The 13,770-nt window shown below is 50.6% G+C and overlaps 1 long non-coding RNA gene and 1 pseudogene across 5 annotated transcripts in view; both read right to left on the bottom strand.

Moving 5' to 3' along the window:
- The window catches only part of LOC118918746 (uncharacterized), a 125,443-nt gene that overhangs the window by 71,598 nt on the left and 40,075 nt on the right, over positions 1-13,770 (bottom strand). The window lies entirely within an intron of this gene.
- Positions 1,825-6,885, bottom strand: LOC130680420 (coiled-coil domain-containing protein 152-like; annotated as a pseudogene).

The following is a 13,770-nucleotide window of genomic DNA, read 5'->3' as shown; positions in this document are numbered from 1 at the left end:
CTAGTGGTCTGCCGGCCAACTCTGGCCTTCCTTGGCTTGCAGCTGCAGCACCCCAATCTCTCATCTTTGTCATCACGTGGCATCTCTGCATCTCCTCTTCTCCTTCTGTAAGGACTTGAGCATTAGGGGCCCACCCTACTCCAGTGTAACCTCATCTTAATTTAAGTACAACTGCAACAGCCCTGTTTCCAAATAAGGTACATCCTGGGTATGGATTTCAGCACATCTACTTTGGAGGGGACACAATACAATCCACAACAGAGGGGGAATAGTCTTCAGAACCAGAAGAATTTGTGACCCAGTAGTTCCCTGACTGACAAGATCCAGTATCCCGGGAGCATGGCAGGAAGATAGCAGACTTCTGAGAAAATAGCTATGTGGGGGGCAGGATCCAGGACCCAGTGCTCTCAGCCTTGGCAACAATCTGGTGCCCGAGCTGCGCGCAGAAGCAGCAACGCTGCCTGACCCAGACCTTGTGGACTTGGACAAGGGGCCAGTGGAGGCAGTGGACCAGCACCCCTTCCCTGAAGATACTGGCCAGTACGATCCTGAGAGCTTTCACAGCTCAGGATAGGGGCGTAGGGCAGGGGCCCCAGAATGACCAAGGTCAAATTGCATAGCACCAATCAAGATTATTTTAATTTAGAAAAAATTAACATAAACATAGTTCTTAAACCCAACTAATATGGTGGTTGTATATTTACAGTAAATCTGCAAATTTATAAACTATTCCTTCACCTATAGTCACACTCTTATTTCCAAGCACTGCACCCATACCAGCCTTCAGGATACAGAAGACACGAGTCAAAAACGGCAGGAAGAGGCCAAACGTAGATGTCAGTAGGGATTCATGATGAACCTGGAGAAACCAGTGTTGGTCCAGACCCCCTCTCCTCTAAATCCTTGCAGAAAAGAATATTAATAAAATAAAACTCCAAATTGGATCCCGGAGCAATAATAGAACACCCGTGCCAAACTTCACAGCCGTGGGAAGGATGTTTGTAGCTTAGCAATCTGTGGACGGCATTTCTCAGCTGAAATTCCTGAAAGCTCGTAGTGCTCAGGCCAAAATGCTCTGGAAACGAAGTCCCGCGGAAAATGCAAACTTTATGAATCACACATGTGGCCTCAAAGCCAGTTCTGCAGCTCTGAGGGAAGAGATTTGCACAGAGATCTGTCCCCGCACTGAAGACCACCAGGGCTGATGTAGAGCGGATCTTGGGTCCCAGAGAGAACAGGGTACTCACACAACCTCACGGGGGTTTTCTTGGCATACTTTGGAAAATACAACCAGGGATCTGGGCAGGAACTAAACATGAGAGGCAACGGGCCACTTCCCTTTGCCTGCGGGGATGTGCCTGGAGATGGAGCCCCCACGGGCTAAATGAATCCTTTTCCAGCCACTTCCCCTCTTTGTGCCTCCCTCTTTTTACCTGGGAGTCAGGGGTCCTAACAGCAGGGTAGCTCTGAGGGCGCGGGGAGCTCACACACGGGACGCGCTTAGGAAGAGCCTGGCGCTTCACAAGGGCCAGTCCGGCCGAGCTGCCGCTTCGGAATCTCTCCCTCAGTTGCTTCCCATCCAGCACTCCTCCTAAATTTTCATTTCTACTCTACAGATCTCAGATTCCCTTCCCACTCCGTCTCCCAACAACCTCTTAATCTGGAGAGCTTCCCGCTCACTGTCACAGGATCTAAGGACAGGAAAGGCCCTCCTCGGTCCCTCAGCTCCCGCCCCTGCCCCAAGGCAGAGCTCTGTTCACACCGACTCCGACAGATGGTTGTCGTTTCCAGACAGGAAATATTTATAGAGCAGCCACTTGGGCCAAACCCCGGGCTCAGGGCTGCTAGGAATCCACTCCGGAGGCAGGAGCGGCGGTTGAGCCCCTGCAGTCTATGTGGGAGGACGAGAAACTCAGGCGGGGCCGGGCGATGCAGCCTTGAGGCAGAATTTCCTCCCTGGGAAACCTCAGTTGGTGCTCTTACAGCCTTCAACTGACTGGATGAGGCCCATCCACATTATTAAGAGTAATCTTCCCTTAAAGCTAACTGATTGTAGATGTTAAGGACACCAAGATTAGTGTCTGATTAAATGACTGGCTACTGTAGCATAGCCAGTTTGACGCGTGAAATGAACCATCATATGCAAGCTTTCATTTGTCTTTGTTCTCCCCGTTTCACGTCCAGCTTTTCTTCCTGGCTGCCAGCTCTGTGACCTATAGCAACTTCAGGTCCAGCATGAAATGCAAAGGAAATAGCTCTCCACTGACTTCTTCACCCACTGCCACCATTACATTTGCTTTTCACCCCTACAATAAACCTTTCATTCCGTGTCACTTATCATGGTGGGACTCTGTACCTTATCTTCCCATCCAATTTATTCAATCTATATGCTCTTGGGTGCCATCCACAGGAATGGGCCACACGTCAGAATCTGTTTTAAGGTTACCCAGGAGGATGTCAGGAACACTGCTCATGCAGAAGTGGCTTGCTGGTAGAATCCCACTCTGATTATGCCAGAGAAGATGCCAGAGGCCACCAGGCATTTCTGGCTGCAGCATGCTTTCAGGAACCAGGCACTCAAGAAGCCACCCTCTGCAGGGGCTGAGTGCTCAAGTGCAGGAGCCTGGCGGGTGAGACACTGGAACCGGGGAGGGCAAATCTCTTCCTCCTCAAGATCACTTCAGGATTCTCTACTGGTCAGACTTAACATGCCAGCTGGCAAAGAGGAAATATTTGCAAAGCCCACCCCACCACATTCTAACACAGCCCGCAGACAAGGGTGAATTTGGAGCTGAGAAGCAATGAACCTGAACCCTAGCACAGTCCACTCCTTTGGCTCTTCAGTTTCCACACGCACACTTCTAAACACATTTGAACTTGGACATAACAGTGAAACAAGCTGCGTTGCCACCTAGGCGGATACACCTAGTCTCCTTCCACCTGAAGAATTTCTCGCACTATCCCAAGATGAAGAGACCCACCGTGCTAACGGTCACTGTGTCTATCACTCTGGCTGTATGAATGGCTCTCCAACCCATTACAGACCAGATAGGCAATCATCTGTCACCGAAAGATTAAATTACAAAGTTAACCTCCAATAATTTGCATATAAAATAAAAATGGAAAATAGAAGAACTGAGTTGGCATATACCAATAAACACATACACAAACTAAATGAGAGAAAATATGCGAAGTGAGGACAGTCCTGTGCTCTGTGATTGCTCTGGAGGCCGTAACTGATACGCATGGCTTCCTTCCTCCGCCGACCGCTCTGTGACTCCCCCCTGCCCGGGCAGGACCTCAGCTGGCTGGGGTCCTCATCTGCTTCATCTACAGGTTCTTCGTCAACGTAAGTGACTGAAACCTTGGTTCCTGAAGAATCTGAGTCCTCAGTCACCCTGCCTGTTTTTGGTCATTGTAGTTTTTGATTAACCTCTACTACTAGGCATGGAAGTACGAAGGGGTACCCCCAAAAATCCCTGGGACTCCAGAAATTATCTCCCTTTCCTGCCCTGTGAAGCTGCAACCCAATTACCCCTCAAAATCAGGATCAATCACTCCAGCCAGTAAAGTAACTCCTTTCTCTCTATCAGTTCTTTATGCTTTTCTTCGTTTAATACAACTTTTTCCTGCATATCCTGATAAAGTTTCCTTATTTCTTTCTTATATCCCTCCTCTTTGATTTTCATTTCACTCATGAGTTTGGTGGCAATATTATTCTTAGATTCCTGTTCATAAGATTTTAACTTTTCTTTCATAAGATCAGCATTGCTTTTTAACTGTTCATTTTCACCTTTCAAATTATGTGGATATTCAATGGTCTGTTGTAGCCCTTTTATCATACTATGAAGAGTAGCACGTTCTTCTTTAATAGAGATCTCCTTTGTTTGCATTACTTTTAAAAAACAGTTTTTTCCAGATGCATATCCAGTAAACTGTTCTTTCCATTGGTTTCTATCATTTTCTTTTCTGTATGTGAGAAGTCATTTATAAGTTTGTCAAGATTCACACTGCTCATTTTTTTCATACATCCTTGGCTGCTTTGATTCATGTCTGCTCTCACTTCCAGTTCTCCACAGTCTCCCTCACAGCCTCTCGGGGTGCTGGTATATCAAGTAACTCCTTTTTGTTGAATCAGTGGCATAAGAAGCCCAGCGGCAAGGTCTCATCTTCCAGATTCATGGAATCATAGCTGTCGCCCAGGTTTGAAGCATTTCCCACTTGGGGACTAGAACCTACAAACCAGCAGAGCTCAAGGATATCTGAAGAGTGAGCAAAAATTCTGTGTCTGGATTATTGGACATGATAGTAAGAGATGCAACTCCCATGTGTACCCCTTGATTCCCAGGCCCGTGTGTTGGTTATGGGGAGACAGTATCAAATTATGGTCTTTGATTGAAAACATTACACCATCCTTTGAGGATGTTGTCTCACAAAAGATGCCCTAACAGTCTTTAGTAAGTCACTGATCTTCCAGTTAGCCCAGCCACTTCCAGCTGATGTGACTTGTGTTATGACCAGTTAAGTCCACTGGAAGGGCATTGGCCCACCTCTGCACTTTCTTTGCTGAGAAATGGGTTGCTTGATCAGAAGCAATGTTATGCAGAATGCCATGAAGGTGGGCAAGGCATTCTGTGCATCTGGGATGGTGCTGCAGATGCACCGTGGGCAGAGAAGGCAAATCCATACCTAGAAAATGTGACTACTCCACTGATGACAAATATCTGCCTTCTTCCGGATAGAAGAGCTCAATGTACTCCCTGGCAGTGCTCACCCTGGGTGGCTAGCTAGTTACCTCAGGAAATGTCTTATCAGCAATTCAGTATTGGGCTCTGGTGTAGGCAGATTCGGCACCCATTCGCCAGGACAGCAGCGGTGATGGGAAGCCCCCTGCACAGCCTCCATCCTGGCCACCACGGCTCCTTTTTCCATGGGCCCATTATTGAACAAGCACTCAGGTGGCTGGGGAAAGAGGCTGAGTTACACCTACAAAGCATATCATTTTGTCCACCTGATGATTAACCTCCTCTACAGTGGATGCTCTTGGGGCATGCACTGAAGGCACAAGTATCTTCACAGTTTGTGCGCAAGACAGGTCCATTCACATACCTCTTCCCTAGACTTTCTTGTCACTGATCTTCTAATCATGTTCCTTTCAAGTCCCAGACCTCCAGCCAAGTGTACTGCTCCAAGTTCTGCCCACAGGGTCCGGTCAGGACACAGACACCAGACAGTGGTTCAGATGGAAAAAACCTGAATATAAAAAATTACTGATAGAGAGCTGGGGTAATGGGGACTTACTTGGCTAGTAAGAGTTAAAGCAGCCCTAAAGAATGCAGGAAAAACAGACATGGGGGAAGCAACGACCCCCAGAGCTGAGATGGTGCCCTGGTGCCCAAAGAAGAGCCTCCTCCCCAGTCAAGGAGAGGGGTTCGGATCTTGGAGGGGCACAGCCATGGCTCACTGGGTGGCAGAAGAGCCACGAGATGCCTCACTGGTGGGACTTGCCAGGAATCTGCCTTCTGGGATATCAGGAGAAGGTATGCACAGGTTCCGTAGCTCAGAACTCTCTGTAAAATCACTTGAGGGCAGGCTGGAGGAGGCCATTCACAGGAGATGCCTTGCTGGTGGCAATCCACTGGGAAGCTTCCAGAGAAGATGCTGGGGGAAGCAGGTAGCCATTGGGCATTGCAGGAGCTCCAGAAGCTCTCTTTTGCAGGAGCCAGGCGTGAAAGAAAGGCAACCCCTGAAGGAGCCTGTCCCAGCGGAAACCACACACTCTTTGGACCTGAGCGTTCGAGAAAGCACACTCTTTAGGAGCCCGGTAAATGAGGCTCCCAGGAACCAGGGAGCGAAAACCCCTTTTTTCTCCAGTGTCCCTCCAACATCCTTTATTGACAAGGCGTATTTAGCATCATTCCAGCTGACAGAGGAGAAATATTTACAAATCCCACCTTAATTATCACAGAGCAGACATATAAGGGTGGGTTTGGAACCGAGTGGCAATACGTCGATAACTGGCACAGTTGCTAGGAGATGGGGTCAGAGAAGATGGCAGAGAGCAGACGGGCACATGACAGTGCATTACCCTATGTGTCAGCTGAGTAGGTAGAGCTCTTCACCAGGAGACAGGTCTGTAGGAATGAGGAAAGGCTACCTGTGGGAGGCTGAATGTGAGCTTCTCCTACTCCAAGAAGACAACAAGGTCAACCCAAAGCAGGGGCTGCCTGAGTGTTCTCAGTTCTGTTCACGTCTAAGCAAACCCTTACAAAGCAACTCCTGTGGGTCTGACATTAAACTGAGCACTTCTCCCATTTTCTCAGAAAAATGAGAGCCAGGCTAACAGTAGGTGCTTAATAACAATCAGCTTTTTTAAAAGACAGAGTTTTCCAGCTCTGCTCATCAGCACGTGACTGCATGTGACTGTTGTTTGCCCCCAGGTCACCCTTTGCCCTGGAGTCTGCCTTCTCAGAGCAGAAGCCCCCCCGCTGACCTCGGCTGTTCCTGGGAACTCACTGTGTGTCTGCAGGCTCCTTCCACACCATAGGAAGCACGCATCCTCCTTAACCACCCTCACTGCAGCTCTGACCTCCTGGGCGCTGGCAGAGTCCCTCCATCCTTGTGACTAAGCCAGCCTGGAGTACTGGTGGCGGGAAGGGGAGGGGAGGGGAGGAGCAGTCCTCGACACATCTTGGTGCTGGTTCACAGTTCTGGCCTCTCTGACCTTTACTCTTGGTAAGTCAGACCTTCAGAAAGAGAAATGGAGTAGCAAACAGCCCCGCTGGGATCCCCAGGACTTTGGGCTAAGGAGGCGTGGTCACCTCTGGCCACAGTACTCTCCTTGCAATATTTCCAAGTTGTGGCCTTGATTTCATAAACATCTCAGTTCAGAGCTCACTAAGTGAAAGATGTCTTGGACAAAGAACTTTCCAAAAGATCCACAGCTTTCTCCAAAGTCCTCGCAACCCTGGGTGAGCTGCTCACAAAGGCTCTCTTCCTCCTTCTGGCCTTGATTCTCCGGTTCGCTCATCACCTCCTCCACATAAGTCAGATTGAACAGGTACGGAGTCCCTGCCCAGATGGCCATTTTTCCTCTCAGCTTGGCTTCAAGCGGTGCTGCAGCTCTTCCCGCAGGAGCCCAGCATCCCCGAGGAGAGGACAGTCCCACCCTAGAGAGCCGGAGTACCTGGGGCAGCAGCCGATGAAGGTCTACGGCCCCGCTTCTTGGGATCTTCTTACAATGCGGATCTGACTTAGAAGCCTTCGAGAAGGCCCGGAGAATCTGCATTTCTAACTCCAAGTAACGCCAAAGCTGCTGAACCACAGACCTCACTTTGAGTACCAAGCGACTACGGTGTGTGGCTTAGTTAGCCAAGCAGGCGTAGGAACTCACAGTCACAAGTGCCGAGGTCGCAGGCCCCAGCAAGGTCTCGGGGGTCAGACAGAGCTTCACGGAGTTGCTGGCGCTGCAGCTGCGTCCCAAGGACCAGGAGGTTTGGAGGGTGGGAGGTGTCCTTGTGGCAGTGCGCTGAACTGGAGGCAGCTCCCTCATTCCCCCCCCACCGCCACCACCACCACAAGCACTGCTCCCCCAGGCCTTGCCTTCCGACCTCCACACCCTCCTCCTGCTCAGCAGGCCCTGCCTGCAGGAGTGCAATCAAGTACATGCTGGCGGCCACAGGCAAGTTCCTCTCCCCATTCTAGTTCCTTCTCTGACTCCTGAGGGCAGGAGGAGGGCACCCAGGAGGAACCCCTGCCTCCTCTCTCCTCAAGCAATTATGGGCCAACAAGAACAATGGGACTACAGGAAACATAAACATGCGTATTTGGGGAAAAATGAGCAATCACACAAAAAGGACAAAAGATGAGAAGTCTCTGCCAATGACTGGCAGGGGAAGTGGGTGGAAGTGGGAAGTCTCATTAATTCAGTCTGTGTTTGAATGAGTCCCTGTGGAGCCATGCTTTTCAGCTTCTTAGTCAAGAGGCCGGCATTTAGCTGCATGGATATTGTGCTTAGTCCAATGGGCAAGGCTTGCCCACACCTAGGATGCTGACGGGTACGCTCGAAGAGTCCCCCTTCATCCCGCCCACACAACCAGCCTGCTCCAAAGCCATCCCCTTCTCAGGACGCACGGCCAAGCACACCCCAGCCCCCGGCTCAGCCGCACCCCGCCTCAGCCCGCCCTGTCCTGCCGGAGAGCATTAGCCTGTGCCACTGTGTCTGTCCCCCCCTTCAGAACACTGTTCCTCCCGGGCCTCCAGGTCTCAGAGTGAAGTCCACAGAGCGGGCCCTCTGCCTGCCGCTTTTCACACTTGCTCATCTGTGCCTCACCTGTTCATGCTCTTCCTCTCCTGCTAGGCTCCGGCCACCCCAAGTCAGGCACCAGCACTGTATCTGGTACCTAGTGGACACTCAACAAACACTCAGTGAAGGGAAGAATGAAGCCCTTTGGATTCATGTCCTTCCCACGAGGGGGTCCCCAGCCAATTGATGCCAGGTTGATTGTTTACAGCAATTTCTTTCTAATTTGTGTTGTTAGTCACAGAACTCTTTCTCCATCCTGAAGCAATCTTATCCCAGAAACCTGCAGGCCCCCCTCCTAGTGGCTCTTGCAGATGCCACTCACTAGGGCGAGAGCCACTCACAGGCCAGCGTTTGACCCCCATTGCCTCTGCTCCATTTTTGCATAGATTGGTGAGCTGGGGACCTTATTGCCCAGTTGTTTGGCTCTGACCAGAATTCAAAGCTGGCAAGGAGTCTGTGCAGGCTCTTCCCACAGGGAGCTAGGAGGTCAGGGCTTCAGGCTTCAAGCCCTGGGAGAGCACAGGAGGAGAAGGGGGTGTCCGGGCTGCAGGTCTGGGCCAGCTCGGGCAGCGTGGAGAAGGCCTTCAGGCCCCCAGGGAAGTGGTCCCCGTAAGACCGGCTCATGCCTATGCCTTCTCCCTCCCCACGCTCTGCTGCAGCCCTCACCCACAGGCTCCAGCAGGAAGGGTCTAAGGACTGTTTACATTCTTGTCATTTTTGCTTGTGTTTAGACTTACTAAAAGAATACCTTGTAAACATTTACAAGCAATCGTAGGCCCTCATAGATCTCAAATAAACTTCCCAATGAGCCAGTCAACTTCAGTGTTCCCATCTCCCCAAGAATCATAAACCCTCAGAGCTGGTAGGTCCTTAAATATCCCAACGTTCTTGTCTTACAGCTGGAGAAACAGAGGCCCCAGGAAGGACAGTGACCTGTCCAAGCTCACAGGGCACTCAGGAGGGCCGGAGCACAGGACTCCTCCTGTCTCCATAGCCCTGTCTTCCCACGTCATGTGTAAAAAATCTGAGCCCATCAGCATGCTGCCATATGGGCATGTGGTTCTAGTTTTTAAGAGAACGAACTGATTTGAGGTTTCAAAATATTAACGCACTTAGGGTTTGGAGCAGGAATGTGTGTTAAGTGCACATTCTTGGTTGTCAGCCAACCCCCAGCGCCGGGCAGGCTGGCTGCCTGATGTGAAGGCCCTGGGACTCAGCGTGTCGGGGCGTCTGCTGCACATCTCCAAGGCACAGGGCCTGAAACCACTCGACCTACAGCGTGCTGCCACATAAAGGGGCTGCACAGGGGCAGCCCCAGGGGCAGGTCCTGGAAGAAGATGACAGGGACCTGTCCTCTCCAGCCAGGGCGAGAGCCGAGGGTCTTCATGCCAGACTCCCCACCAGGGTCTGCACTGAGGGCGGGTGGGAAGGGGGGTGGCTGGAGGACCACTCACACTTCATAAGCCCCTCCATGGACCTAGGAAGGGAGAGCGCTGCTGAGGCGCCTCACCTCAGGCTGGTGGCCATCTCTCAGAGCCCTCAGAAGGCTCCCCAAGGCCTAAGGCCGGAGAGGAAGAGCCCAGCATGAGGCCAGAAGATACCACGCAGTCCCTAAGCCCTCTGGGCCTCCACCTTGCTCTCCACACCACCAAAGACCCTGACAGGAAACTGAGCAAAGCCCTTCCTAAAGCTCCACAGGGGGACTCTCCCATGGGGCTCTGAGGGTCAAGGCTTATGCTCCAAAGAGTCAGGTTTCAGCAAAAGCTGTGGGCTGGGGTCTCCTGCAGCGGGGACTGCTCTGCAGAGTTGAGTGGGCCCCTTGCTGGCTTGGGATGGGAGGGAGGGCCAAGGCTGGCTCGGGAACCTTGGCAAGCCAGAAGGTGACCCCCTCCCAGCCGTGGCTCCGTGCCAAGGCTTCGTGGCCCCTCCGCCTGCCCCTGTGCCAGAAAGCCCAGAAGGCCCCCTCTGCACATGCCCGGGGTTGGGTCCTCCGTCAGGCTGGAAGGCCGAGCGCTGGGGGAGCTTAAGGACTGCCATCTTGGGCTCTAATGATCTCCCCAAGGCACAGAGATTTTTAAGCAAGATGTTTTTGGAGCAAAGTCATTGACTGCATACCCACACTCTGGTTGTACCTGGCCGTGTGCATGACTGTGCTGTTACGCTCAGGGGGCTACAGACCAGCAGAAGTCCAGTAAGAAGAAGTCTAAATGTGAGGCAGTGCTCTGGACTGTATCATGAACAGGAAAAGGACACTGGTGGAAAACGTGGGAAAATCAAAGTAAAATCTTGAGTTTAGTTAACAGTAATGTATGAAAGTTGGTTTCTTAGTCTTAACAAAGGTACCATAGTCATGTAAGAGGTTAACATTAGGGGAAACTGGGTGAGGGGTGTGTGGGAACTCTCTGTATTATCTTTGCAACTACTCTGTAAATCTAAGATTATTCCAAAAGAAAACATTTATATAAAAAAGTAACCATTGATTGCATAATCACTCTGTGTCAGTCATGGGACTGAGTGTTTTTTATGCACTATCTCATATAGTTCTCCCCAAATCTTTATGGAGGTTGCAATTACAATCTTCATTTTAGGAAACTGAGGCCAGACTTGCAGACATCCCGAGTCTAAGTAGGTAATGGGCGGCAGCTCAGAGGTCACCAGCACTCGGAGGAGCAAAAACCAGGCAGCCACCTGTACTACCCCGTGCATAGAAGGACTATTGGATTAACGTGCTAAATGGAAATCCAGGTCCAGGGAAAAGTGAGTGATTTGCCATAAGGCCCCGGAAACCCTTGCCGGGCCTTCTGACCCGCTCCCGGACCTGCCCGAGAGGGCTCTTCCTCCCTGTGCAATGTCAGCGGTGAGAGCCGCTGCCCCTCCCTGCAGTGTGCAAATCCTTCCAGCGGGAAATTAAATTCCTTCCTATTCCCTCCTCAAGGGCCTTGGGACGTAGTCCTCAGAAGCTTACCAAGGGAAAATTCTTTCTTCCTTCTCTTTATAAGATTTATTTTCAAGACTGCAAACACTTCCTAGAGCTCTTTTTTCTCACAAACAGAAAACTTGCAGCTATTCCCGAGTCTCTGGTACAGCATGAAGCCCTCCGTCCATCCTGCTGCCTCACCATGCCCATCAGGGTGACTGATGACCCTTGCCCTCCTCATCCCTCCTTGACCCTGAACTTCACTGCCAGGAGTTGCTGCTCAAGTCATGAGATGAAGGGAAAAGGGAAGTACTAGCTTTCTCCCCACCCAGCCTGTTAGCCGACACAGCAGAAAACAGGTCAGTCGCAGGGTTTTCTCTTTTTAGTATCTATGCCCCCCTAGGAGTAAGAAATAAGAATTCTGAGCAGCTACTGGTCAAAGAGGAGCTGCTCAAGAACAAACCCAAGGGAAGAAGGGTGTTTCCATGCGGGGCTCAATGGTCTCTGCTCTGCCCTCAGTTGTAATCATGAGCAAGGGGAGCCAGGCCAGACTGTCTTTGCTGAAAACGCTTCTCTAAGAAGGGTTATGATCACAAACAGACCCAGCAGAGCTCAGGAGACTAGCGCCAACTACGTCATGGCAGCTCAGGGTGAATGGGAGCTCAACGAATGCGTCAGGCTTTCTTAGTGGCTCCATCAACCTCATTAGGAAAAGATCCCCACTTCATCCTCAAGGTTTTAATCGCTTCCTAGTGGTGACTCAGGTAAGCAAGGCCACAGCCGAGATGGTGATGGTCTGTGCGGGTATTTCGGGCTCAGTGAATAGTTATGTGAACAAAATAACACAAAGTGGCTGTGAAAAATAACAATGAAAACTCAGTTGATTGGCTATCAAAGGGCCTTTGCAGATAGGATGAAACCAGCTGTCAACTCAAAATGCAACGCGAAACAAGTGAACAACCAAAGGAAAAACTGTCCGCAGGTCCTTACCCGCAGAATCAAGTCAAGGCTCTCATATGCCATTTCACTGGCCAAGAGTTGTTTCCGTCCCAATCTGGCGTGCCCCTGAGTACTACAGACGGGGCCTTGCAGAGCCGTGGCTGCGTTAGAATGGAGATAGATGGGGCAGGAGATGGGAAAGCTGATGGCCACTGCCTCCAAAAGAAGGTATTCTCCCATCAGAAACTGTGCTTTGGTGACTAAGTGAGTTCCCTGTGTGTGTTCCCAGCCCATCCGTCAATGGTAATGACAATGGAAGGCCCTGGTGGAAGGTGCTTCTTGCAGGTAAAATCAGCCCCAGGGGACAGCTTCAATGCCAACACACACCTGGGAAGGTGGCCTCCCAGCAGTGAGGAGGAACAGAAAAATGGTCTTCATTTCATCCTCCAATTTCCTGAGAAAAGCCCTATGTGCTGTGCAAAAGGCGTGGCTTTGGAATGCACAGTCAGGGCCTGACTCAGTTCCTTCACTCAGTATCTGGGTGGCTGTGAGAAGGTGACTTAACCTCTCTGAGCTTCCTCATCTGCTTTGCAGGGCCATGGCTAAGACAAGAGATAATTAATATAAAGCCTCCAGCTATGCAGACACGCAGAACAAATGCTGGATTTGTTGTGCATATTAGCAGGTGGTGCTGCCCCTGGCAGGCCAACCACCTGTGTGCCTGGAGTTCATCAGGGGTCTCATCTCCATCAACCCCAAATCTGCACCCAATCAGATACAGCACTGCCCCAGATCATCAGGGCCCTCCCTGTCTGCTTCGCAAAGTCGGACCTCCAGAACCTTAGCTGTCTGTGTCGTCTTTCACCACCTTCTTTCAAAAATGCCATGTTCCCCCCTCAGTGGACTTCCCCTGATATGCCCCCTTCAGCCCTGACATTGTGACAGTTCTTCTAAGGCTGGTCCTCTACTTGAGATGTTTTTCTCCCCATCTGCACTTGCTGAAATTCCATTGGTCTCCCCAGATCTGTCTCCTAAGTGGTCTTCTATGAAGGGCCTTCCTTAACCTCTTGATCAAAACAACCAGCCTGGCACTTCATAGCACAGTTTTATGTCTCCCATCAGTTGTTTATCATAAGAGCTAGACAAGAATATCTCTCTTCTCTAAGATCAGTCCTCTGGCTTTAGTAAAGAGTGTGAGCCCTTCTATTTACTGCTAGATAGCCTAGTTATCTAGTTAGTCAAGTTACCTAGCTCTCTAAACCTCAGTCTCCTATCTATAAAAATAGGTTGATAATCACAGGGCCAAACACACAGAGAGCTCTTGGGAGCATTAAATGTGATTATACAGGTGAAGATGCCTGGTGTATAATGTCCTGTAAATGTCAATTGCTTCTCTGAGAACTTGAGTGAGTACATGGGGCTGCTGGCTCACTAGCCTGGGAGGTTAGGCCAAGAACTAGATAGCCTCCACAGAAAGAAATGGTTCCTGGCATGCGAAAACGCTCCATAACTGTTGGCTAAACAGGATTGGACATTTCCCTTGTATGAGTTAACCCTTTGGAAGCTGAAACCATGTCTGTCCTGACCTCTGAACAATGCTGAATGGGAA

The sequence above is a fragment of the Manis pentadactyla genome, chromosome 13, assembly GCF_030020395.1.
Source record: "Manis pentadactyla isolate mManPen7 chromosome 13, mManPen7.hap1, whole genome shotgun sequence".
Lineage (NCBI taxonomy): Eukaryota > Metazoa > Chordata > Mammalia > Pholidota > Manidae > Manis > Manis pentadactyla.
This window is presented reverse-complemented; position numbering and strand designations above follow the sequence as displayed.